Source organism: Salmo salar, chromosome ssa03 (assembly GCF_905237065.1).
Source record: "Salmo salar chromosome ssa03, Ssal_v3.1, whole genome shotgun sequence".
Lineage (NCBI taxonomy): Eukaryota > Metazoa > Chordata > Actinopteri > Salmoniformes > Salmonidae > Salmo > Salmo salar.
The window spans coordinates 16,177,240-16,195,884 of NC_059444.1; the positions used below are offsets into that span (position 1 = coordinate 16,177,240).

At 43.7% G+C, this 18,645-nt stretch overlaps 1 pseudogene across 1 annotated transcript; it reads left to right on the top strand.

Annotated features, from left to right (window-relative positions):
• The first annotated feature begins 973 nt into the window (after nucleotides 1-973).
• Nucleotides 974-16,696, top strand: LOC106599063 (segment polarity protein dishevelled homolog DVL-3-like; annotated as a pseudogene). The gene is made up of 15 exons (XR_006769076.1): nucleotides 974-1,569; nucleotides 4,338-4,407; nucleotides 9,089-9,210; nucleotides 11,564-11,676; nucleotides 11,966-12,098; nucleotides 12,217-12,307; nucleotides 12,401-12,470; nucleotides 12,658-12,797; nucleotides 13,007-13,083; nucleotides 13,347-13,414; nucleotides 13,554-13,703; nucleotides 14,133-14,264; nucleotides 14,494-14,661; nucleotides 14,769-14,990; nucleotides 15,507-16,696. The product of XR_006769076.1 is annotated as a segment polarity protein dishevelled homolog DVL-3-like (transcript).
• The last annotated feature ends 1,949 nt before the right edge of the window (nucleotides 16,697-18,645 follow it).

Sequence of the window (18,645 nt, forward strand, 5' to 3'; positions counted from 1 at the left end):
CACAGTATGTGATGGGGGAATCATTGTATATATCTGAAAGGGAATAGACTATAGAAAAATAAATACAAAGTTTATGTCTGCATGCAGTTTGGAGGAAGTTGCTAACAAGCATTAGCGCATTTGCTAACTGCAAGCATGCTAGTAGATACCGTAGACTTCCAGTCATTGCGCTAACACAAGATGTATAGGCTACAGTCTCAAATGGGAACAAATGAGTCATAGTGGGCAGAACAAGCAAGAAGTTGGGCAGAGCCCGAATGGCGCATCGGTCTAAGGCACTGCATCTCTGTGCAATAGGCGTCACTACAAACCTTGGTTCAATTCTAGGGTTTGGCCAGGATAGGCTGTCATTGTAAATAACAATTTGTTCTTAACTGACTTTCCTAGTTAAATAAAAGAGCCAAGCACGAGAAAGCGAGATCCTATTGGGGCGTTCTAGCATAATCTGCGTATTTCCGTTAGTGAACACCTCCTCTGTGAAGTGCGCCGGTGCAATAACTCAATTCGCCTTTGCGCTCCTAAAGAACGCGATTTTATAAGTATTTTGCAAAGGGAAAAGTCTACAACACTTAGTCCACTCTGTTCATAACATGTTCTAGTTTTGGGAACAGAAAGCTGTATTGAGATCAAATGTTTCATCAATGATAAAATGTTCAGAATCTCGGCCAAAATCCATCTCTTTCCATTTTGTCCCACTGCTGGCCAGTGGGTTTCCTCCAAGTTTATGCTACACATTTATACATCCAGTGAAATATCTGTCTCGACATTGTTCTATCTGTGGTGTAGCTACATACAATTTAGCACTGACTCGCGAAACTACCTCTAACTTGCAGTGACATAAACATATTTACTTTCGTTTATTGACTCTGGGGAAGTAGATTACGGGTTTCATTGCCAAAATCCTGAAGTAACGTTATCCCTTGACAAACCATTGCGATTATTTTTCTTTCCTCCTCTCCGGTAGAGGGAGCACGTTTAGCTTGGGGTTGGTGGTTGTAGACTGCATTCTGAACTCAGGAGGAAGGATTCTTCGTGTTTATTCAACAAAGTAAATGCCAGCTAGCGTGAACAACGACTGGCTAAATTCACATTTAGTCAAGATTGGAAAGTAGATACATTTGGTAGGTTGCGCCCTTTCAAATTGGTAACATAATATCCGGGTACATAATAGTCTTCGTCTGGCTGAACCTTTGTGGAGCAAGGTGCTTGTAAATAGCTAGCTAATACTAGCTAACGTTAGGTTGCTACAGTACCTAGCTAAAAGGATTCAACATAACAACTGGTAGCTAGCCGGCTAGCCAGAAAGCCAGTGGAATCACAGCAGCACCGCGGGGAGCCGAGGCCCGAAAGGGAGCCTTCCAGGACCGCGGCTTGATGTACCCTGCCTGCCTCGCCCCAGCAGCCCACAATGGGGGAGACCAAAGTCATATATCACCTCGACGACCAGGAAACACCTTACCTGGTCAAATTGGCAGTGCCCGCCGACAGGGTCACACTTGCAGACTTCAAAAATGTTCTGAAGAAACCTAACTACAAGTTCTTCTTCAAATCTATGGATGACGATTTTGGGTGAGCATTATTAGCATCTAAACAGTCTACTACGGGAACGTTAACTATTCTTTCACAATGAAATTATAATTTGTCAAAACGGGTTGGCTAATGTTAGCAAACCAACGTGTTCATGTTAATCATGGCTTGAGTTTGTTATTCCTTTGTTTTAACGTTATTCGTAGCTTTTTTTTTATTACACAGTTGACTTTAGTTAGCTAGTTATAGTAACAGTTATATATATTTTAGCTAACTAACGTTCAAATGATATACGAAACTAGGCAACATTGTCAATTTTCCTATTGCACAAGATTCAAGTATGGATAATTGAGATAGGTGGGCTACCTAGTTGCCTATCGGTTGTATAATAGCCAGTAAAGTGAAGTGGCCTACATCAGGGAGAAGGCCAACAGACCAGGTTAATGGTCTCTTCTCTCCTCTTGCTGCTGTTGTCAAAAAAAAGGAATGCAGTAGACTGACTGGTTGGACATAAACCTCGGTCACTTACTCGGGAATGCGCTGTTGTTCACTGGCAAGTTTACAAACCAGCCCTTTGCGTGTGAAATGGTAAAGGAAATTATTCCATGTCCCATTAATCACTGAAAATGGCCTTAAACTTAACAGTAAGGTGATTTGGATAGATCTTGTGTTCCTTCAGAGCTTTTGGGTGTTTCAAAATACAGTGCATGTCAGAAATGGGTAACATCAGTGTTGAATACTTTCCTTGAGTAAAATGTAAAAAAGTGAAACACCTCAATGGCCTGTTTATAGAGAATGGCGTAGGCCTAACTGTCTATCCGGACGGTGGGGAACTCCCAAAGGGCTTTGCCAGATTGAGCTCCTGGTAGAAGTCCAACTCCTCAGATTGAGGGTCAGGACAGGTTATGTATTTGATCTCAAACCGGTCTGCAATGGGACTGAATGCACCACTGAGATACAGTGCATTGGGAAAGTATTCAGACCCCTTCACCTTTTCCACATTTTGTTACACTACAGCCTTATTCTAAAAAATGTCCTCATCAATCTACACACAATACCCCCATAATGACAAATCCAAAACAGGTTTTTAGACATGTTTGCCAAAAAATAAAAATGATAAAAACATAAATACCTTATTTACATAAGTATTCAGACCCTTTGCTACAAGACTTGAAATTGAGCTCAGGTGCATCCTGTTTCTATTGATCATCCTTGAGATGTTTCTGCAACTTGATTGGAGTCCATCTGTGGTAAATTCAATTGATTGAATATGATTTGGAAAGGCACACACCTGTCGATATAAGGTCCAACAGTTGACAGTGCATGTCAGAGCAAAAACCAAGCCATGTCAAAGGAATTGTCCATAGAGCCCCAAGACAGGATTGTGTCGGTGCACAGATATGGGGAAGGGTACCAAAACATTTCTGAAGTGTTGAAGGACCCCAAGATCCCAATGGTCACTCTAACAGAGTTCCAGAGTTCCTCTGTGGAGATGGGAGAGTCTTCCAGAAGGACAACCATCTTTGGAGCACTCCACCAATCAGGCCTTAATGGTAGAGTGGCCAGACGGAAGCCACTCCTCAGTAGAATGCACATGACAGCCCGCTTGGAGTTTGCCAAAAAGCACCTAAAGGACTCTCAGACCATGATAAACAAGATTTTCTGGTCTGATGAAACCAAGATTGAATTCTTTGGCCTGAATGCCAAGCACCTCTCAACACCTGGCCAACACCATCCCTACTGTGAAGCATGGTGGTGGCAGCATGCTGTGGGGTTGTTTTTCAGTGGCACGAAATGGGAGACAGGGTCGAGGGAGGAGCAAAGTACATAGAGATCCTTGATGAAATCCTGCTCCACTCACGACCTCAGACTGGGGTAAAAGTTCACCTTCCAGCAGGACGACGACCCTAAGCACACAGCCAAGAGAAAGCAGGAGTGGCTTCGGGACAAGTCTCTGAATGTCCTTGAGTGGCCCAGCCAGAGCCCGGACTTGAACCCGATCGAACATCTCTGGAGAGACCTGGAAATGGCTGTGCAGCAATGCTCCCCGTCTAACCTGACAGAGCTTGAGAGGATCTGCAGAGAAGAATGGGAGAAACTCCCCAAATACAGGTGTGCCAAGCTTGTAGTGTCATACCCAAGAAGACTCGAGGCTGCTAAAGGTGCTTCAACGAAGTACTGAGTAAAGGGTCTGAGTACTTATGTAAATGTGATATTAGTTTATTTTTTTTAAAATGTCTAACAGTTTTTGTTTTGTTATTGTGTTTGTGTAGATTTGAGATGTTTATTTTTTTTAATCCATTTTAGAATATTGCTGTAACGTAACAAAAAGTCAAGGGGTCTGAATACTTTCCGTATGTATGTATGTATGTATGTATGTATGTATGTATGTATGTATGTATGTATGTATGTATGTATGTATGTATGTATGTATGTATGTATGTTCGGCCTGCTAAATAACGTGCTCTATTGACACCAGGCTAAATTGGAATTTGGCACTGAAGGTTTGTTTCGCACACGACACACATGTTGTTGAAAATCAAAGCTTAGTAATTGAACTAGCTAGCGCAGTAATTTAACAAAATTGAGACTTAGATCTTGGCCCATATGTTTCTATCATGAGGTGACTTATTAGAATGTCTTGTCTTTGTGGGTTTGGCATAAAGCAGAAAAAAATATATTTTATTTTCATAGACCTGTTGGTTTTCCTATTGTTGGGACTGGGAGTGTTTCACCCTAGTCTCAGTGCATTCTTTACCAGCATTTGTGTACACATGTTGAGTAAATGTTGTTCTCTCTTTTCCTCGCAGGGTGGTGAAAGAAGAGATATCTGATGACAATGCCAAACTCCCTTGTTTTAATGGTCGTGTGGTATCTTGGGTAAGCACACACACCACCTTTGTCTTAAGTGTTTGTCAATGATGCCCATCTGTTGTGGCTGCTATTGACTCCGAACATCACTCTGTCTCTAGGGAGGAGCCTCACTCATTTGTTTGATAATATCATTATTACTAGGGCCGGGACATTACCAATATAGCGATGCTCGTTAGTATCGTGGCAAGGAAACAACACAAAGCATAATTAACTTAAGAAAACAGGCCTAATGTTGGAAACAAACAACATTATGTTTTCCTCCAGGGTCATATCTATTTATTTTCCTAGCTATAGCACACAATATTATATACTGAACAAAAATAGAAACTCAACTTGTAAAGTGTTGGTTTCATGAGCTGAAATAAAAAATCCCAGAAATGTTCCAAATGCACAAGAAGCTTATTTCTCTCAAATTTTGTTCGCAAATTTGTATACATCCCTATTAGTGAGCATTTATCCTTTGCCAAGATAATCCACGCACCTGACAGGTATGGCATATCAAGAAGTTGATTAAACCGCATTATCATTACACAGGTGCACCTTATGCTCGGGACAATAAAAGGCCATTCTAAAATTGCAGTTTTGTCACGCAACACAATGCCACAATGTCTCAATTTTGAACGGGTGCGCAATGGGCATGCTGACTGCAGGAATGTCCACCATAGCTGTTGCCAGAGAATTGATGTTCATTTCTCTAACATAAGCCGCCTCCAACATTCCTTTAGAGAATTTGTCAGTATGTCCAATTGGCCTTGCACCCGCAGCCCACGTGTAACCACGCAAACCCAGGATCTTCACACCAGGCTTCTTAAAAATAAAAATAAAACTTTTTTTTAAATTATATTTTATTAAAACATGCAATCTACTTGCAGTGAAGACGCTCAACATTTACAACTGGCCTTTTTCACCTGCGGGATATTCTGAGACCAGCCACTCGTACAGCTGATGAAACTGAGGAAACTTGTTCTAATTGGCTGGGCCTCGCTTTCCAGTGTGTTTTTCTGGCTCCCAAATGGTTGGACCTATGCCTGCCAAGTCATGTAAATTCCATAGATTAGGGCCTAAAATGTATATTTAAATTGACAGATTTTCTTATGAGGTGTAACTCAGTAAAACCGTTGACATTGTTAAATGTTGCGTTTTTAGATTTTTGTTAAGTATACATAGAGCAGGGGATTTAAAAGACCAAAGAGTTTAATCTGCTTCGTGTTTTCATTTTTGCCATTGAAAAAAATATCGCAATACTGGTATCGTCCCGGCCCTAATTACACACACACTGTCTCTCATTCTCTTTATTTCTCGTCAATCTTTTTAGTAGAGGTCGACCGATTAATCGGAATGGCCGATTTAATTAGAACCGATTTTAAAGTTTTTAAAGTTTTCATAACAATCTGTATTTTTGGCCGCCGATTTATTTATTATTATTGTTTTTTGTTTTTTTACACCTTTATTTAACTAGGCAAGTCAGATTAAGAACACATTCTTATTTTCAATGACGGCCTAGGAACAGGGGTTAACTGCCTTGTTCAGGGGGGATCCGTTTTTGCAACCTTCCGGTTACTAGTCCAACGCTCTAACCACCTGCCTTACATTGCACTCCACGAGGAGCCTGCATGGCAGGCTGACTACCTGTTACGCGAGGGCAGCAAGAAGCCAAGGTAAGTTGCTAGCTAGCATTAAACTTATCTTATAAAAAACTATCAATCTTAACATAATCACTAGTTAACTACACATGGTTGATGATATTACTAGTTTATCTAATGTGTCCTGCATTGCATATAATCGATGCGGTGCCTGTTAATTTCTCATTGAATCACAGCCTACTTCGACAAATGGGTGTTGATTTAACAAGCGCATTTGCGAAAAAAGCACTGTCGTTGCACCAATGTACCTAACCATGAACATCAATGCCTTTCTTTAAAACCAATACACAAGTATATATTTTTAAACCTGCATATTTAGTTAATATTGCCTGCTAACATGAAATTGGGTCACTTATCTTGCATTCATTGCACGCAGTCAGGGTGTATGCAACAGTTTGGGCCACCTGGCTCGTTGTGAACTAATTTGCCAGAATTTTACGTAATTATGACATAACATTGAAGGTTGTGCAATGTAACAGGAATATTTAGACTTAGGGATGCCACCCGTTAGATAAAATACAGAACGGTTCCGTATTTCACTGAAAAGTTTTTTCTTTCTTTTCGAGATGATAGTTTCCGGATTCGACCATATTAATGACCTAAGGCTCGTATTTCTGTGTGTTATTATGTTATAATTAAGTCTATGATTTGATATTTGATAGAGCAGTCTGACTGAGTGGTGGTAGGCACCAGCAGGCTCGTAAGCATTCATTCAAACAGCACTTTCGTGCGTTTTGCCAGCAGCTCTTCGCTGTGCTTCAAGCTGTTTATGACTTCAAGCCGGGTGGGTATAATTTGTGGAACGTTCCAACAGGAATCTATTCCAAAAACTTCGTAAATAACAAGGTTGCCAAAAAACAACACATACAAAGTTGTATAGCGGCATAATAAGATACCGGGTAGGGAGTGGTCTATTTCATTGCGTTTTTGACTCATCACGTTTATTCCGAAAAATGTCTGTCCTCACTCTGGTTGCCTATGGACAAACATTAAGAATAAGCTACGTGGTGAGTTGATGCCTATTCGGCAGCTAGTTAGCTAGGTTTGTATGCGTTGCTACTTTGTATGCGTTGTTGGTTGGCAACCTTTTACTTTACGTTTTTTGGAACAGATTCCTGTTGGAACGTTGCACAAATTATACCCACCCCTTCAGGCCTATCAACTCCCAAGATTAGGCTGGTGTAACCGATGTGAAATGGCTAGCTAGTTAGCTGGGTGCGCGCTAATAGCGTTTCAAACGTCACTCGCTCTGAGACTTGGAGTAGTTTTTCCCCTTGCTCTGCATGGGTAACGCTGCTTCGAGGGTGGCTGTTGTCGATGTGTTCCTGGTTCGAGCCCAGGTAGGAGCGAGGAGAGGGACGGAAGCCCTACTGTTACACTGGCAATATTAAAGTGCCTATAAGAACATCCAATAGTCAAAGGTATATGAAATACAAATCGTATAGAGAGAAATAGTCCTATAATAACTACAACCTTAAACTTCTTACCTGGGAATATTGAAGACTCATGTTAAAAGGGAACCACTAGCTTTCATATGTTCCCATGTTCTGAGCAAGGCACTTAAACGTTAGCTTTCTTACATGGCACATATTGCACTTTTACTTTCTTTTCCAACACTTTGTTTTGCATTATTTAAACCAAATTGAGCATGTTTCATTATTTATTTGAGGCTAAATTGATTTTATTGATGTATTATATTAAGTTCAAATAAGTGTTCCTTCAGTATTGTTGTAATTGTCATTATTACAAATAAATACATTTTTTTTAATCGGCCAGTTAATCGGCATCGGATTTTTTTGGGGCCCTCCAATAATCGGTATCGTCGGTGAAAAATCATAATCGGTCGACCTCTACTTTTTAGCTGTCTTCCAAATACACACTTGTTTGTCTCCAACTCATACATTCTCAGAACACACAGACCCGTGTGTGTCTTCATGACTGAGACGTGTTTTTCTGCACCTCCTTGCTTATCCTCTTTTTCTCAATTGAGTTCTGATTAAGACAAACTGAAATCACAGGATCATAGACATCACTCTCAAATAAAGAACTTCACTGCACCTAATGAGAAGATTGAATCACAGACTGGCAAAAGAAAGTGAGGAGTGAATGGGTGGTTTGTTTAAGAAGGAAATGGTGTGTGTACTGAGAAATTAGTTTTGGAGACATTAACAACTAGTGCAGGGTTCCCCAACTGACACCTCCGGGTGCTTTAATTTGGCCCCCCAAGTTTTCTGAGCCCCAAAAGAAACACTTGCATTGTTTTCCCTTGTTGGACATAAGACTGTATAAACACCAGGAAATCAGCTCCAAGGGATTTTAATTTAAGAAATCTGTTCCCAAGTATTCCCACGTGATTGTATACAAATGTAAGCAAGGTTTGAAATTACTGTTTTAGTCAAACATATCTGTTTGGGCTTCTTGCAGTCAATTTTCAGTCAACAAATTATTTGTAATTATTCCCGCCCCCCCCCCAGCCATCCGCTCAACAAAAGATTGTCCCGCGGCTGAATCTAGTTGATGATCCTTGAACTAGTGGGTATTTGTAAGATTAACAAGAAGAGAAAAAAAAGTGTGAGAGGGACTGCGTGTGAAGGAGAGGGTGTAGGCCTAAATGACGTAAATGTACCTTGTTACTATAACTAGGAAGATCTCTGGCCCTAGGTTATTGGCTTTCTTCCATACAGTACATGGTCAGGAAAGTATGATCGTCATCTCTGGTTATGTATATTTATCTGTCTGTGTCATTGGCATTGTCTGTCTGTCTCTGTCTGATCAGGCTAAAATGAAGTTCTAGTGAAATGTGTTTAGTATCCAGCGTGTATGTATGTCTGTCTGTCTCGGTCTGATCAGGCTAAAATGAAGTTCTAGTGAAATGTGTTTAGTATCCAGCGTGTATGTCTGTTTGTCGCCTCTCTGCTTGGTCTCTGGGGCTACAGGCCTGGTTTGCTTTAAACGCATTTGTAAAAATAGCTGTATAGTGCATGCAAATACAATTTGAGGGTGCATGATTGTTGGGGTCTCACCGTTGGTCTCTCTGTCCTCAGCTGGTGTCAGGGGATGGTGCTCACTCAGACGGGGGCTCGGTGGTTGAGAGTTTGTTGGAGCTGCCGCCACCCCCCCTGGAGAGGACTGGGGGCATCGGGGGCTCCAGACCACCATCCTACCAGTTAGTTTTGTGTGTGTGTGTGTGCGCCTGTTCAGCTGTGTGTGCAATGTACTGTTGTGACTTTACTTTCATTAATCTGCTGACTGTTATTTATCTAGTCAACTATGTTTATTTGTTACCCGATTTTAAATGAATCATGTAACAATTAACTCATTGGGAATTGGGGCACCACGAAAGTTACCATCTCCCGAATGAAACTCTAAAGGTCTTTAGCTATCACCTCCATAAACAGTCAATGGATGAATCATAACCTCGTATCATATCATCATTCTGAACAGTCGTAACCTCCTGCATCTGCAAAAACCCAGCCTTCCTTATGATTCTGTACTACACAAATTAGTTCAATTATTTATTTACTAGCTAACCAAATGGCAACACAGGATAAACATACACACTTAATACATTAGTAACAGGTCCCTAGTGGACTGGCTCAATATGGAGGCTTGTTACAAAGGAGATGGAGAAAGATAGGCTAGCCAGACGTGTTGATGGTTCCCATTGGTGATGAGAGTAGTAGAATGGTCCCACTTAAGTTCACTTTTCTACATACTTAGGACAGCTAATCAGCTGTACCAGTGATTGTCCGGGAGGTGACTACCTTGTTGAGATTTCAGAGTTCGAACCACTTTGGACGTGAGCTGCAGCTCAACGCCTCTCTGGTCTCATATGTTAATTCTTAACCCACCTTTTTTAGACTGTTCATTGAAAAGTGGCGGTTCGTGAGGCTGACACGATTTCTGACCTCACTCAAGGGGGCGGGGACTACTCACTAGTACAAAGTTATAGAAATCATTTCCTCTTCTAGTGTAAGATCACATCCCTCTCTTAACAAAAACACTGTGTTTGTCCTATTTCATACACAATGTAGAGGATGACACTTTGTACATGTAGACTTTCCAAGTTACAGTATTTCCTTTATAACAATATTTAATGACGTCACAAAATTAGATTATTATTCTTTAGATTGCCTCTGACCATCCCCCACGTTCTATGTTTAGAGATATTGTTCCAGTATTTGCTTTAGGATGTTTTAGTTTCGTCGAGAAAACCTCTGTGAAACAAAGGCACACTCCTGTGTGAATTTGGAGAGGGAGACAGCTGAAAGTTCTCATCCTTGATTGACAGCAGGGTATGAGCTGTCACCCCCCCCCCCCACCAGTTCCCCCCTCCCCCCTCTGTGGGTGAGAGAGGGTCTGGCTGAAGTCATCCAATGGACAGCTAATCCGACCCATCTGGATCATCACAGTCATGACTGCACATCTATTTTACTGTTTGTTATTTGTGTGTGTGTGTGTGTGTGTGTGTGTGTGTGTGTGTGTGTGTGTGTGTGTGTGTGTAAGATAAGTTGTATGTGTGCTTGTGAATAAGTGTGTTTTTGTCTTTCTCCAAGACTCTGTATATGTTTTGTAAAATCACCCTAAAGAGTCAGTGCACTCTGGGCCCAGTCATAAATTCGCAGCATTTCGTTCTTGTTGCGGTCAGAGAGCACTCTGGACGCTCTGACCGAGGTGGACATTGTGAGGTTTAGAACACTCGGAACAACAGCAATAAAACAAATATATTATTATTTAACCTTTATTAAACAGTTAAGAACAATTTCTTATTTACAATGACGGCCTACCGGGGAACAGTGGGTTAACTGCTTTGTTCAGGGGCAGAACGACAGATGATTACCTTGTCAGCTCGGGGATTCGATCCAGCAACCTTTTGGTTACTGGCCCAACACTAACCACAAAAGCTACTAGCTTCCAAACACAATGAAAGAACACCATATAATCGCTTGACTCCCAAGTTTACTTTGATAGGATGGTTATTCTATCAATATTTGTGAATAAAGGCGTTTCCACTGCCATTTCTCGCATAATTAATTTTACAGACACAAAAAGACTCTACCATGTCGAACGAACAAATGACCTGATGGCATGTACAATTTTTACCGGAACTTCCTGTTTCAATCACAGCTGTTGTGATTTTTCTTTAAAATACGGTATGACTTTACTCACATAAACTGTGGATGGAAACGTGCTTACTGGCCACAAATATATTTTTTGCCAATGTTTACTTAAACCTGCCATAACAACCAAGTTTATGGCGTTTGTCATTTCCTAAATTATTCTGTGCTCTATCAAACCAGTTCTGAAGTCGGTGTAGATTGACAGGGTGAATTTACAAATAATGTATCCTTTGTGCTTCTAACATCTGCCTAATAACCATGACAAACGGCACAACTACTTGCTCTATGGAATAATTATTACTTTTGCGACACGCCACTCTTTTCTCTCTCCCCCTCTGACCCACTCTCAATTTCTCTCCCCTCCCTCATCCCTTTCTCCATCCGTTTCTCGCACTGCAGTGGGAAGGCCATAGGTGGACGAGACTCATTGGACAACGAGACTGAGACGGGCTCGATGGTGTCCCAGAGGAGAGAGAGGGAGCGACCGCGTCGGAAACCCACTCAACAGCCTGGTCTGAGAGCAGTCTGTCCCCTCCACTCCTCTCTTTAGTCACTCACTCAGCATCTCTCTTTCACTCCTCTTTGACATACTCTCTTAACTCTACTGTCCACTTCCTAGCGGAAGATGTGACAAGTGAAAGTTTTAGGATAGGCTTGGTGGAATATGCACCTATCAAGGGGCAGTGCTATTACCACCATTTTAACCTATCCAGCTTTATAGTTATCCAAACTACATGACTTTCCTAGGGCCTGGGCCTATAGCGTGGGGCCTTTCGCTGAGTGCCGTGTCGCCCCCTGCAGGTGGGAGGAACGGTTACTCGCGAGTGGGCCGAGGGGCGGAGCTGAGCCAATACGACAGCTGCTCGTCCTTCATGAGCAGTGAGCTGGAGTCCACCAGCTGTTTCGACTCTGAGGACGACGACGCCACCAGCCGGTGAGGCCCTCCACCTAACCGTCACGCAACGTTTGTCTAACCTCCACTTTCTTGCCTCCTTCCAGTGGGAACCTTTGCCTTATGTCTCCTGTGACCCTTTTGGGCTTTCTCCTCCCAGCTTCAGCAGTTCCACAGAGCAGAGCTCCTCACGCCTGATGAGGCGACACCGCCGGCGCCGGCGGAAACCCAAAACGTCCAACATGGAAAGGGTGAGATGGGCGAGACACGCACACAGTATTTTGATATGTAAATGACCTTACGTCTCTCGTCACGCTTCTTTGTCTCCCGCTCTTTCTTTGTAGTCTTCATCCTTCAGCAGCATCACAGACTCCACCATGTCTCTGAACATAATCACTGTCACACTGAACATGGGTAACTATTTCTGTTGCTGTACTTCTCACTTTTCCTGATAAATTGTAATCCAACTTTGGATAGTCCTCTCTGTTCGTAGTTCTCAAAGCATTTTTTGACAAACTGGAATATGAACTAATTAACTACAAATATGAAGTAGAAATCCTACACTGTCTCAATGTGCCTCCTCTCTCTTTCTATCTTGTAGAGAAGTATAACTTCCTGGGCATCAGCATCGTGGGGCAAAGCAATGAGAGGGGAGACGGAGGCATCTACATCGGCTCCATCATGAAGGGTGGGGCTGTGGCTGCAGACGGACGCATTGAGCCCGGAGACATGCTGCTGCAGGTGTGTCTGTGACTACAGAAATGTGGCCCCCATTCAACGTTGGAGTAGGGTGATCAAGCAGTTGAATTCTGGGTTGAGTTCATGATGCATTAAATGGACTGAAATGGGGTGGAACTACCTGAATATGTCCAATAAGAAGTGCTTGTTTTGCTCCAGTGAAACCTAGTGCGTACGAACCAGATCAGAGATTGTCTCCTCACTCCTAACAGGTGAACGACATCAACTTTGAGAACATGAACAACGACGATGCGGTTCGAGTGCTGAGGGACATCGTACACAAGCCAGGGTGATTCTCTCACACACACACCTGTGTTCTATCACAAGCACATTTACAAATACACACAAGTTGCAACCACAGTCTTAGGACAGACATAGAAATAATGTTGTATTTTATACTTTCACTTTCTTTGGTATTGTATTCGGTCTGTAAAAAGACAGGTGTAAGTTTAGCAGCTTTGCCTTATAAATGTGTGTTGTGTGCATAGCCAGCTCTGTGTTAAGTGTGTGTGTGTGTGTGTGTGTGTGTGTGTGTGTAAACTCTGTTTACAGGCCCATCACTCTGACTGTGGCTAAGTGCTGGGACCCCAACCCCCGTAGCTGCTTTGCTCTGCCTAGAAGTGAGTATTCTGCTGTGTCTTCCTCACACAACACACCACTCAAAATATGTTAATGTTTGTGAATATTTGTGGTGGTTTTATGGATGGTTTTGTGATATCTGTGTACTATGTCCCTCTAACCCCCTTTTTCTCCCACCAGGTGAGCCGATCCGGCCCATTGACCCTGCTGCGTGGGTGTCCCACACTGCAGCGATGACGGGGGTGTACCCTGCCTATGGCATGAGCCCCTCGATGACCACGGTCACCTCCACCAGCTCCTCCATCAGCAGCTCCATCCCTGAGACTGAACGTGAGTGACACCTACACCTGGGTCCCATCAGAACTCATGGAAACACTCTGAAATACCTCTTGTTTTATTGCGTCATGGTATGTGACCGAGATCCTAATGTGATGCCTTTTAATAAGTTCCACTAATCTTTAAAAGGAACCCACAACTGTTATACTGGGGAAAACCTGTGTCCTAACTGAAGAGTCCCACTGTCCCATTGTAAACCTGTAGGCCATGGTAACTACCCTGGCTAAACCCAGTAACCCACTGTCCCATTGTAAACCTGTAGGCCATGGTAACTACCCTGGCTAAACCCAGTAACCCACTGTCCCATTGTAAACCTGTAGGCCATGGTAACTACCCTGGCTAAACCTGGTAACTACCCTGGCTAAACCCGGTAACTACCCTGGCTAAACCCGGTAACACACACCTCCCATTTGCTCTTCACAGGCTTCGACGATTTCCACTTGTCCATCCACAGCGACATGGCAACCGTTGCCAAGGCCATGGCTTCCCCGGAGTCAGGCCTGGAGGTGCGAGACAGGATGTGGCTAAAGATCACCATCGCCAATGCCTTTATAGGTACACTCACTCTCTTTTCCTCTCTCTATCTCTACCCCCCTCTCTCTCTATCTCTACCCCTCTCTCTACCCATCAGTCCGTCTTCCTGTCCTCCGGTTTTTCACTTTCTCATTTTGTCTAGATGTCTTTCTAAATTCCCCCGTTCTATGCCTTACTTTGTCTCTTTTGCAGGTTAATTGCCATTGAATGTGTATGTTTGTGTCTAGACTCATTGTGTGTGTCTTCCCAGGCTCAGACGTGGTGGACTGGCTCTTCCATCACGTGGAGGGCTTCTCAGACCGCAGGGAAGCCAGGAAGTACGCCAGTAACCTGCTCAAGGCCGGCTACATCCGCCACACCGTCAACAAGATCACCTTCTCCGAGCAGTGTTACTACATCTTCGGAGACCTCTGTGGCAGTGAGTGTTTTCAGTAGATCATCATATTTCCTAGTTTGAAAACAACCCCTAGTCCCTGGTCCGAAACTACAACATTTATGTTCTTGACCTCTCTCTCTCTCTCTCAGACATGACCCACCTGTCTCTGCAAGACCACGACGGCTCCAGCGGAGGGGCGTCGGACCAGGACACCCTGCCCCCTCTGCCCCACCCTGGGGCGGCCCCCTGGCCCATGGCCCTACCCTACCAGTTCCCCATCGCCCACCCCTACAACCCCCAGCCCCAACACGACCTGCCCCAGGGCTTCCCAGGAGTAGGGGCGGGCAGCGCTGGCAGCCAGCACAGCGACGGTGAGGAAAGCTGGGACTCACCAGCAGAATTCAGTCAAACCCAGACACAGAGAGAGGGGGAACTAGTTTCAGTTAACCAACACAACAGCCTAGGACAATGCAACACTTTGAGTTAACACACATTGTAAAAAATAATTTAAAAAATAATCATAATACAATCGTAACAATATTTCCTGTTGACTTAAAAGCTATTGAGCTATTTATCTGCCGCATTTGAACTTATTGGCCAGTCAATATCAATGAATATGTGTTGGCCCCAGCATGAATCAGCACTACCATGCCTGACGAGTGTTCACAGCATAAATAAATTATATAGAAAAACTTCAAAAGGAGATTTTAAGATTATACAGGAGTGTTGCCCTAATAGATAAATGAATTTGAATATATCTACAAGTCATGTACGCAGCAAAGCCAGAACGTGCACACAGTCAATCATATAAAACATTTGCAGTCATGTATGAAGGACAAATAGTTGGATGTTAACACACTTTGTTTGTTTTCCTCCCCTGACTCCAGGCAGCAGCGGCTCCAACTGCAGTAAGACCGAGGGCAGAGGAGGCGGCGCTGGGGGCTCCAACAAGTCGGGTGGTAGTGGCAGTGAGTCAGAGATCAGGAGCCATCGGGCCCCCAGTGAGCGCTCTGTGGCCCCTAGCGAGCGCAGCACCCGCAGTTCCTACAGCCATCGAAGCGTCCACTCACTGTCCTACGGCCCCGGCTTGGTCTATGCCCCCCCAGGCCTACCCCTCAGCCCCTCCACCTGGCCACAGCTGCCCCCGGAGCACCCCCAGGCCGAGAGCTGGCCAACGCTCCCCCAGAGCTCACCGGCTCCCGCCAGTCCCTGCGCATAGCTGTGGGCAACCCTGGCGAGTTCTTTGTCGATGTCATGTGACGCAGGTCATGTCATAGGCACACCACAAAATGGTGGATAGGAATTGTTTTGTTTAGTGGTGAGAGGGACAGACAGGAGGAGGAGGTCTCTAGAAAATCATTGTTGGGGTCAATTCCATTTCCTTTTTGAATTGGCAGAATTAAAATGTAATTGAGCCCAACCCTGCTGGAAATGTCCTCTCTTGCTCTTCTGCTCTACTTTCTTCAGTGAAGAAACCCCCCATCAGTTTCCTCCCTGTGAGGCGAGTTGTGTTTGGGTCGTGACCGGGAGGGAGGCCGGGGAAACAGCTGAGGATGACTCAGCGCTTTTCTACATGGATGTTTTTAATTTGTTATTTTCTGTCTTTCCTCTCCTTATCTGCACGTCCTCTGTCCTCCCCAACCCCAGTCCATCAGAGACAAAGGTTAAAAAAGATTCCTCCCTCCCGCCATACTTTCTTTCACCTAAAATGGTCCCTTAACAACCGATTTATGTTTGCAAAGTGAAAGAAATAGAAAATTAACACTAATCTTAAATTGACTTTTGTTTGTATGACTTTGTTTGACTATGAAAATGTAGTGCAAGAGACTTGATGCCCTTTCTGTTCTCTTGTGTTTATCATAGCTGGTTGCTGATACATGTAGTTTCTTTTTCAACACTTAACATGAGCTTCCAGTTTAGGCTCATTGGTTAAAGTACATTTGTCTGTTAACCAGAGGTATATTTGTGTCTCTGTCTTGCGATAATGGTGGAGAGAAAAAAGGTTTTCTTACCAACTCTCACTACTCTTTTATTGAGAAATGTGTTTTTATTTATAAATATAGTTTTATGACTTTAATGTCTTGTTTTGTGTGTGTCCGCAAGAAACCTGGGGAAGGACATTATTTGCACTTTAAAGCAAGCAAGGAATTGTGTGTGTGTGTGTGTGTGTGTGTGTGTGTGTGTGTGAGTGAGAGAGTGTGTATTTAAGCTTCCTTTTAACTGGTTGATCCACTGCATCAAAAAGCTTCCAAATGTAAAGGTCTGGATATGACACTTTATGAAGGGAAAATGCTAAGGGAGCATGACTTGATCATGCAGCTCCAGGATACATATTTTGAGATGAAGTTGGCAGGACTGCTGTCGCATCAAATTCTATTAGTCACATGTGCCGAATACAACAGGTGTAGACCTTACAATGAAATGCTTACTTACGAGCCCCAAACCAACAATGCAGTTTAAAAAATAATAAGGTTAAGAGTAAGAGATACAAGTAATTAAAGAGCAGTAGTAAAATAACAATAGCGAGACTATATACAGGGGGGTACTGGTACAGAGTCAATGTGTGGGGGCACTGGTTAGTTGAGGTAATATGTACATGTAGGTAGTGTTATTAAAGTGCCTATGCATAGATCATAACAACAGAGTAGCAGCGGTGTAAAAGAGGGGGTGAGGGGGGGGGCACTGCAAGTAGTATGGGTAGCCATTTGCCTAGATGTTCAGGAGTCTTATGGCTTGGGGTAGAAGCTGTTTTAGAAGCCTCTTGGACCTAGACTTGAGTCTTTGACAATTTTTAGGGCCTTCCTCTGACACCGCCTGGTATAGAGGTCCTGGATGGAAGGAAGCTTGGCCCCAGTGACGTACTGGGCCGTTCGCACTACCCAATGTAGTGCCTTGCGGTCGGAGGCCGAGCAGTTGCCTTACCAGGCAGTGATGCAACCAGTCAGGATGCTCTCGATGGTGCAGCTGTAGAACCTTTTGAGGATCTGAGGACCCATGCCAAATCTTTTCATTCTCCTGAGGGGGAATACGTTTCGTCGTGCCCTCTTCACAACTGTCTTGGTGTGTTTGGACCATTCTAGTTTGTTGACGTGGACACCAAGGAACTTGAAGCTCTCAACCTGCTCCACTGCAGCTCCGGTCCTCTTTTTCCTGTAGTCCACAATCATCTCCTTTTGTCTTGATCACATTGAGAGAGAGAGCAGTTGTTGTCCTGGCACCACACGGCCAGTTCTTTGACCACCTCCCTATAGGCTGTCTTGTCGGTGGTCAGGCCTACCACTGTTGTGTCGTCGGCAAACTTAATGATGGTGTTGGAGTTGTGCCTGGCCGTCCAGTCATGAGTGAACAGGGAGTACAGGAGGGGACTGAGCACGCACCCCTGAGGGGCCCCCAGTGTTAAGGATCAGCGTGGCAGATTTGTTGCCTATACTTACCACCTGAGGGCGGCCCGTCAGGAAGTCCAGGATCCAGTTGCAGAGTGAGGTGTTTAGTCCCAGGGTCTTTAGCTTATTGATGAGCTTTGAGGGCACTATGGTGTTGAATGCTGAGCTATAGTCAATGAACAGCATTCTCACATAGGTGTTCCTTTTGTCCAGGTGGGAAAGGGCAGTGTGGAGTGCAATAGAGATTTCATAAGTTACAAACAAAAAAAACACTATCGGCTGCCTACTCCGGTGCCATCTTACACATTCATATATGGAACTGATGTGGAATCCTCATATTATGTAGGGATACAATTGAATGTTCTGGAAACAATATTGATTTTGCTATCCTTTTCCAGTAGACAGAATAAATGACCAATGTGCTTATCTTCAGGGTGCGGTTTGACTGTTCCCAGTTCAGTTCAACCGTGCCTTTTTCCAATGATATCCAGCTGCAACACCAGAGTAGCTGTGACTAAAACTAGCCTCTGACTAAAACCAATGCTAACCCCGTCTACTGGCCCAGGTTAATCCCTACCACGTTTATTTTTATTTTATTTAACCTTTATTTAACTAGGCAAGTCAGTTAAGAACAAATTCTTAC